Here is a 9,430-nt window from a genome sequence, read left to right on the forward strand (position 1 = left end):
CGTCACTATGGCCTTTATCAAGGTCTACAAAAAAAACCTCTTGGTCCATTCATGCTTTCAACAGATTAACATGGTAAATCTGCATTCCTCTAAGAGAGTCAGGGTGGGAGACCTCATAATTTACTTATTTACATAATTACTTCAAATGACCCCTTACACTTTGCTAACTTGTTTTTTTGAATAGTCATCAACAATATGAATATAGTTTAACACTAAAAGTTTATGAGCCACATGGGCATTTTCCAAATTTTGACAGGCAATTTGATTTAGTAGTTCCATTAGATTATGCAACTGGACCACATACTGTATTGAAGGATGCTTTCACCCTCTCTTGCCTCCCATTGAAGGTCAAAAACACCCTGGGCTTTATCCCATAAACAAACTCAAAAGCGGTAATGCCAATATAAACTTGGGGCCCTGATTGCAAATAAAAAACAGGGTAGAAACTCATCAAACCTTGTCTTAAAGTTATTTAATACAGACTGCAATGCCAGTAAACCATCAGTTTGGATAAGTACTTATCCTTCTGAGGAAGCCGCTGAGGCTAAGGCGGGGAAACGCGTTAAGGAAGCCCATCGGTGCTGGTACCAATATACAGCCTTTAAAGTATTAGCTTGACTGTCATCTTACCCTGGAGTGTGGAGAAATCTGCCCAGCTGCATTGCACACGCAAGGAATCTGCAGCTGAGACACTTCCAAACCCACAGCAAAAAGCAATATCTGGAACCTGGCAAGTTATTGAGTTCTTAAAACAATATTACTCATTGACTGTGAATTGGTATTAATAAACATTGGATAATGCACGCTACCATTTATTAACACTCAGGAGCTGTGAGAGAGCTGCCTGTTGTTAATCGGACTAACCTGCATCACATAGGTTGTCATAGAACATTTTTTCTGCCTACTAACCACAAGTTTGGAAAAATAATACACTAATAATACCCTTAAAGTGACAGTCCATTTTATTTCATTTTTATTTTTAACAAAATTATTGTCTTATAATTGTATATTACCAGCCGGTGAATCATGTATCATTTATTATAAATTGTATCTTTTTAATTGAATAAAAATTTGACATATGCAAACCCACTTGGATCAGCGCTATCTCTAAATTTTCTTTTTTGCCTTTTTTGTGCTTTAAGGGGCGGAGTATCCCCTTAATAGTGATAGCTGCAGATCCAAGGTTGTAATATATTGCAGACTTGCGCTCTGACAATTTTTGTTTTCCTGGTGCTATATAAGAAACTGTAAATAAATAAATAAATAAATAAGAATTAGCCTTCTAGACATGTTAGTCTTCCTGAATCTTTTAGCATTGCCATGGATCAGCATGCACATGCACATTGGTATTGACAGGCTTATTAAAATGAATAGGAACATCAACATTTAAAAGGCACATTATGAGCCATAGTTTTATGGGAAAGCACCTTTTGTCCCACCAGTACATCACGAGCAAGCCAAATGTCTGTGATCCCTATTTCTTTGTTTCTTTGATTTAGAAACCTGCACCCAAAACAAAAACAAATCTGGGGAGAAAGGAAAAATGTCCCAAAAACGATTTCTGCAGTCTCCTGTTTCTCCGGCATGACAAGTGCCCAAAAGTTCGGCAAGTCACTACCTATTAACATGTATAGACACCTGAAGGGTTAATCAGCCATCTTGTTTCTCTTTGAAGGGTTAATCAGCCATCTTGTTTCTCTGTGTTATAGTCTCTGTTCTTGCTTATCTCAAGAAGTTATGTTCTGGCTTGTTTCCAGTTCTCGCTTGCTAGCCCGTACTTTGTAACTTTCGTCAGGAATAGTACATTCTGTGATTTCTCATAACTTACGAATGCTACACTCCCCTGTAAGGCGACGTATAAGCCACCCCACCTCTATGCTGTTATTCCCCTACCTCTGCACCAAATATTAACCAATCATGTAATTGAACCAGCACTGTATGTTATGTATAAATATGTCGTTTTGTCATCATTAAATCAGAGCTAAACCTTGTATCTGTGGTCATCGTTACTGGTCATATCATATAAGGTTACACTCTCACGGAGCTCTAAGGGGTCTTCACACTGAGGTCAAATAAGGTAATTAATAGATAAGGAAATCGATACATCGGCGCATGATCGATTTCCCAACAGAGCTGGGGGCTCGCCGCGGGATTCGAAGTTCATTCCTACACGGTTGTCAGCAGACTCCAAAAGTCTAATCTGAGACCGCTGTGAGGTTACGGACAAACTCGATCCTGAACCTATGACTCTATCCCTGGGGGATATCGGATGTCAGTTCATAGAAGTTAAAATCTTCTATCTTTGTTTTGTGTACACACTGATCTAGGATCAGATACCGTACTTGGTGTACGAAGAGACCACGGGTCTTTATCCAAATAGAACCTCATTTTGAACACCCACTATTTCATTGGCCAAATTTCTTTACTATGTTTAGTTTGAAGTATAAGTTTTTCTTATTTCAATATCCTTGTGTGATTGGTAAGTATACACACTTGTGATATCTGTATTTCTTTGTAAACCGTGCGGTTGGTAAGTTCACGCACAATAACTCTATTGTCTCATTGATTACTGTATGCCAACAGACTTGCGGACTTATGTTCTCCCCTTCGGAGTAACGCAACGTGAGGCTTCATATACAGTTTTCACATTATAACCACTGGACTCTATCCACTGTCACGTAGACAGTCTGTGGTTCCACTAACAAACCATATATAAATAACAATTTATGAGATGTCTAAAGTGAATACATGATTCTATAAGTGTTTGGATAAAGACTAACCCTCACAGTCTGCTGCAACAGGTTTTACCTGCCTCTCTGTGACGGTGCCCCTGATCTAATACACTTTGAATCTTTTCACGCTCTCATATTACATGTCAGATTATGAATGTCCACCGATAGGAAATTGCAATAGTTGCCAAAGTAGTTTAATATTGTGGTATAAGAATCCAGAATATTATCCAATATTGGTATCTGTCAACAAACAAAGGATAAGATTTAAATCCACAATTAAAACATTCTCTAATGGCACTGTGTGTGAGGCAGTCCTCATAGTAGGTTGTCACTTACGCACAGAAATCACCAGTAAATATATTGATCAACTCTATCCTTTCTTCGTGACAGATCTACCAATCAATCTTTTCACCTATCCCATTATTTGCCCAAAATCTATTGAACAAATAAAACAATTACCAGAAAGTAGCCAGATTCTAAACTTCATAGATCTTAGTGAAGATTATAGTCATCAACAACAAATCAAAAAGTGGAAAACATTCACACGGAATCATAATAGAACTGTACATAAACATGGATTCAAAACAAAGTAAAAAGACTGTAACATATCCACCTCCCCTACCTAACGAGACATGCCCACAATTCAGTGATCATTTGTATGAGAAAGAATCAGCTGGTTGTTTTGACATGAGGAAAACTGCAGTTTCCTCTACTCACAACTTCCAGAACAGTAATAAGGGTCCGCCCAATAGACAAAATAGGGGACCCCCACAAAGTAACAGGAGACCTTTAAGGCCTCCACAGAACCAAACCTTTCGTGCACCACCATACACCAGGGATTACAACAACACTGGCGCAGTTCATAAACAGACTACTTGTTTCAACTGTGGCCAGAACACACACTGGGCTAGAGATTGCCCTTTCCCTTCTCGGAAACCACAACAACCTTGCACGCCAAGACCCCAACAAGGGCTTTCCCGACAGGGTCCTACACCACCTCAAGAAAGCGTACTTTTCAGAGTTGACTGGACCGACCCTACCCATTGACGGGGCCCGGAGGAGGGTATTCCATCTTTTGTACAGTTCACTACTCACTGGGAAGATTCTCCCCTCATCACATTATATGTAGATGATGAGGGACTGTCCTTCCTGGTGGACAGTGGGGCCACTACCAGTGTTCTATGTTCCCTTAACTATGATGGTGAACTGCAAAAGACTGTTCCTATTGCACCCATAGTACCTGACATCAATTCACTCATCTCAGCCATCCCTGCAAACGCAGCTTTCTTTAGTGTCATAGACTTAAAAAAAAAAAAAAAAAATGCGTTTTTCAAGTATTCCTATTGACACAGAGACCCAATTACTCTTTGCTTTTTCATTTAAAGGTAAACAATTAATGTGGTGTCGTTTACCCCAAGGCTATATTGACTCTCCCGTGGTCTATAGCATAGTCCTCCAAGCCACATTGGCTCCATGGCACCCCCCCCATAGTTCTGTCCTGCTACAGTATGCAGATGATCTGCTTCTCTGTAGTGTCACCGAGGAGGCCAGCCGGTTAAATGGAATTTCATTGTTAATGTGGACACAAAGTGTCAAGAGCAAAATTGCAATGGTGTAAAACGCATGTCAATTACCTGGGTTTTGTACTCTCTGAGGGAGAAAGGAAAATCAGTCCACAACGCATACAGTCTGTATTGGGCCTGGTCACCCCAACTACCCAGAAGGATATGTTGTCTTTCTTGGGTATGGTAAGTTACTGCAGACAGTGGATTTCTGATTGTTCCTACTATGATAATATCTTGAGACAATGCACACTCAAAGACAAACCCAAGGTTATACAATGGTCAGATGAAATGTATTCTGCATTTAAAAAATTGAAAGAAATGTTAGTACAGAGTCCCGCGCTTGGTCTCCCGGACTATATGTTATCATTTCACTTGTTTGCAAGGGACACATGTACAACTATGGCGGGTGTACTGACCCAACTTCACGGAGGCAAAATGCGCCCTGTCGCATTTTTTTTCAAAAGTAATGCCTGTCACTGTGCAAGGAATGCCAGCTTGTCTTCGAGCACTGGCTGCCTGTGCAATGGTTGTTGAGATGTCCACATCACTTACATTAGGACATCCTACTGTGTTACATACCACACATAATGTCCTCTCCATCCTCAAAGGTCTACACACACAACACATGTCTGCCCAAAGACTCAGCGGCTATGAAGTACTCCTACTAGGGAATCCTTCTCTCACTGTAAAATACGCAACAAACTCAGAAGGACCTGTCCCTGTACTAAACGCACTTTTAGGTCTTAAAGGACCTGACGACGAGGCGCCGCCTCAACATGACTGTACTCTGACAATTGACTCAGAAACTTCACCCAGACAAGACATGTCGACTGTGCCTATCCCCGATGCCGACATAATATTTGTTGACGGCTCCTGCAGCCGTCCCAATGACAACACGTACCAGGCAGGATATGCAGTGGTTAAACTTCCAAACACCACCCTTGAAGCAAAGACAGTCCCCTTACAGTCAGCACAAGCTGCAGAACTCATTGCACTCACTCGAGCTTGTCACATTTACAAAAAACAAACCTGTCACAATTTACACAGACTCCAAATACGCTTACGGAGTTGTTCAGGCAACGCCGAGGCTTCACTGGCGCTGATGGGAAAGGCATATCACATGCGCAACTCATCACAGATCTCTTACACGCAATTACATTACCATCTCAAATTGCCATCCTTCATTGTAAAGCACACACTGGAGGAAAGGATGACATCAGCAAAGGCAACGCTCTCGCTGATACCGCTGCTAAACGTGCTGCCACTACAGCAACATATAACCTCACTCTTGCTGTCATCTCGCCTCCTTCGCTAGATGATACATACCTACTGACAGAATTACAGGCTGCTGCCTCTAATTCAGATCTATCAGATTGAACATATCCAATATTGCAGAAGAATCCACGGACTGGATTAATCTGCAAAGAGGGGAAACCATGTATACCCCAAACCAGTGCATCATTGTTCATAGTACATTACCACGGAGTAGGACACCATAGTATAGTAACAACTACTTTACTCCTCTCCAATGATTTCTACATTACTAATGCCAAAGAACTTGTAAAACAGTACATCAGTAGATGTATAGTGTGTCTTAGAAACAACCCAAACAACCCAAATAAAGCAAGACACCAACATCTAGAATACCCAACCACACCATTCACACATCTTCAAATAGATTTTACACATATCAATAATGCAGGAAGCTTATCCCACTAAATCAGAAGATGCAAAAACAGTAGCCCGCATACTCACGCGAGAGATCATTCCGCGCTGAGGATGCCCGCTCCAAATCAATAGCGATAAAGGTTCAGCCTTCACAGCCAAAGTCACAGCAGAACTAGTCAAAGCACTGCAAATAGAATGGAAGTTTCACATTCCATATCACCCACAGAGAATGACTCCACAAAAGACTCTAGGTTACTCCCCCTTTGAAGTACTGATGGGCAGACCTTTCCCCACTCCCTGGGCAAAGAACCCTTTAGTTACCACAGAAGGAGACTTAGAAATAATAAGAGAAGAGTATGTCAGATCCCTAATACAGAAACTTAATGAAGTTGAACAAAATGTTATCTTTAAGAATCCTTCTCATCCACAGATACCCACTCACCCATTTAGGGTTGGAGACAAGGTCGTTGTAAAGATCCTACCCAGAAATAAACATCCAGGAGATTTCACCTACGGTCCAGAAACAGAAGTGGTCGCGGTTACCAGGACGGCTGTCCTCACCGACGAAGGACCAACGTGGATCCATGCATCCAGAGTGAAGAAAATTCCACCTCCACCACACGTCAACATAGAGGTCGACACCGATCCCGAGACTGACACAGACGGGACGAGAGAGGTAATAACGGGGGCCAGTGGCTCTGACCTCCAACCTGGAGAAGACCTGCCGGCTGGAGGTGACGAGGAATCAGGGGTACAACATTCTGAAGCCGAGGACGACGCTACAGGATATGACTCCCCCCACCTTAGCCCTAGTGATTTTACTCGGGCTTGTTCTTTATAATTGTTTTGCTGAAGTTGATATAACCCAAAATGATGGACGCTTTACCTTCTGGTATAATTCTTCTAGCACGACTGTCGCTACTTTTATATTTTCTTATTGTGATATTGTATCTTGTTCAAACAATCAAGGCGGGAATCGAGGAGAACCACCGCTGCCCTGGCTGTGTAACATCCACCACACACCACACGCTGTAAGTCACGTATATATCTGTGTCACTAGTACTTACTGGGGAGATTCTTGCAACTCATGGGGGGCTGTTGGGTGGAACACTAGAGCAGATACCACTGCCTTTGATATCAGCCAAAACTGGGGATATCACCCCGATGTTGGCCTCCAGAAATGGTCCCATGGTCGATCCTTACTAACCCGTATGTCCCTACGAAAAAAGGGCACTTGCAATAGCCAATTTATCATTAACCTAGAAAACCCGGCCCCCGGCGATGCCGGACTATATGTCATGGGTAAATATCAATCAGGAGAAAGCGGGGGCCCAAGGGGAAGATTTCATTTAAAAGACATGTATGATAACCCAGAATACACCGCCCTCAAAACCACTGTAAAACCTAAAACACCACCATCATTCTTTAAACCACATGTCACTACTTTTAATGAAATGTTAGCCATTAACAACCCCACTTACGAAGACACTATAGCCATAGAGACTGGGTTATCTGACGTAAATTATTGGCTAGAATGGATGAAATATAATGCACGTAAAGTTAATCAAACTGATTGTTATGTGTGTGGAAAATCCAGACCCCACTTGGGTACGGTGCCCATACACATACCTTCAGACCAAGATAAATGTTTCTTTAGCCTGTATACTGATACTATTGTAGAAGAAACCAAATGTGAACAATGGAAGAAAGAATATCCCATAATGGTAAAGAATACCAATCCTGGTAGTACCATAACCATTTATCCTGGTAATTATACATGTTATTACTCAAACAGCACTGCACAAAACACTGTAGATCTGAAATTGTCTCCTGATGGGTATTGTGCTGAACGAAGACATATCAGTATACCCACCATGAAAAAATCATTAGGAGACATTTATTTTATTTGTGGAGACATGAGACTCAGGACAAAGCTGGACAATCCTTGGAAAGGAGAGTGTGCCCTGGCAAAGATCATTATGCCCATACACATTCTCCCAGCCGATTTGTCTGAGCCTCCTCCCACAAATAAACCTACCACAAACTCCAGAAACAAAAGAGAAGCTCCAAAGGAAAGCTTCGATCCACACATATACATAGACACTATTGGTGTTCCCCGGGGAGTTCCTAAAGAATTTAAGGCTCGTGATGAGGTCGCTGCCGGCTTCGAGTCCCTGCTTCCCCAGGTAACCATCAATAAAAATGTGAACTGGATAAATTACATATATTATAATCAACAGCGCTTCGTTAATGATACTAGGGACGCTTTGAAAGGTATTGCTGAACAGTTAGAAGCTACATCACAAATGACATTTCAGAATCGCATGGCTTTAGATATGATGCTTGCCGAGAAAGGAGGAACCTGTGTGTACATAGGTAAGGTTAATGGATGCTGTACTTATATCCCAGACAACACAGGTCCTAATGGAAAAACTACCCTAGCTATTAAACATCTAGAAAATTTATCCATCGAACTCAAGAAGAACTCAGGTATCACGGACCCCTGGAGTAGCTGGTTCGGATGGTTAAATGATTGGAAACACGCACTAACACAAATAGGCATATTTATCCTCATTGTAATTATTGTACTTATGATAGTAGGATATTGTGTCTTTCCCATATGCAAGAAGATTGGTTCCAAGTACCTGGATAATGTAACACCTGCTATGTACACTGATCTTGCCAAAAGCCCTCCCTCACCAGAAGATTATGGTGAATATGTCAAAATTCACCGTACCAAACAAGATGCCATCTACAAGAATCAAATTGTCTAAAAAGGACATTGATTCTAAGAGGGGATTGAAGGGTTAATCAGCCATCTTGTTTCTCTTTGAAGGGTTAATCAGCCATCTTGTTTCTCTGTGTTATAGTCTCTGTTCTTGCTTATCTCAAGAAGTTATGTTCTGGCTTGTTTCCAGTTCTCGCTTGCTAGCCCGTACTTTGTAACTTTCGTCAGGAATAGTACATTCTGTGATTTCTCATAACTTACGAATGCTACACTCCCCTGTAAGGCGACGTATAAGCCACCCCACCTCTATGCTGTTATTCCCCTACCTCTGCACCAAATATTAACCAATCATGTAATTGAACCAGCACTGTATGTTATGTATAAATATGTCGTTTTGTCATCATTAAATCAGAGCTAAACCTTGTATCTGTGGTCATCGTTACTGGTCATATCATATAAGGTTACACTCTCACGGAGCTCTAAGGGGTCTTCACACTGAGGTCAAATAAGGTAATTAATAGATAAGGAAATCGATACATCGGCGCATGATCGATTTCCCAACAACACCGCACATAGTTTTGCAGTCTTTACCACTGATTAAAGGAACCATGGCAGTAGGAAAGTTTGAACATCTCCATGTACGGAACAGAGGCAGATTAGTGTGTGTGAGGCAACAACAACTCTGTGAACAGCGAATCCCTTTTTATCATGGTAGCAGCAGAGCCAGAGTCCGCCAA

At 41.5% G+C, this 9,430-nt stretch overlaps 1 protein-coding gene and 1 long non-coding RNA gene across 2 annotated transcripts in view; one reads left to right on the forward strand and one right to left on the reverse strand.

The window, feature by feature from the left end:
- Window positions 1-6,975, reverse strand: part of MXRA8 (matrix remodeling associated 8) — a 543,508-nt gene extending 536,533 nt beyond the window's left edge. The window contains exon 1 of the mRNA XM_083163388.1: window positions 6,053-6,975. The gene's annotated coding sequence lies outside the window, so the exon portion shown is untranslated. The remainder of the gene's footprint in view (window positions 1-6,052) is intronic.
- On the forward strand, window positions 1,083-9,117 carry LOC146043022 (uncharacterized). Its single transcript, XR_014464094.1, has 2 exons — window positions 1,083-2,077; window positions 6,396-9,117. It is a non-coding gene; the product is annotated as an uncharacterized LOC146043022 (long non-coding RNA).
- Window positions 9,118-9,430: the final 313 nt, after the last annotated feature.

The sequence above is a fragment of the Crinia signifera genome, chromosome 19 (assembly GCF_055691185.1).
Source record: "Crinia signifera chromosome 19, ASM5569118v1, whole genome shotgun sequence".
NCBI classification, from domain to species: domain Eukaryota; kingdom Metazoa; phylum Chordata; class Amphibia; order Anura; family Myobatrachidae; genus Crinia; species Crinia signifera.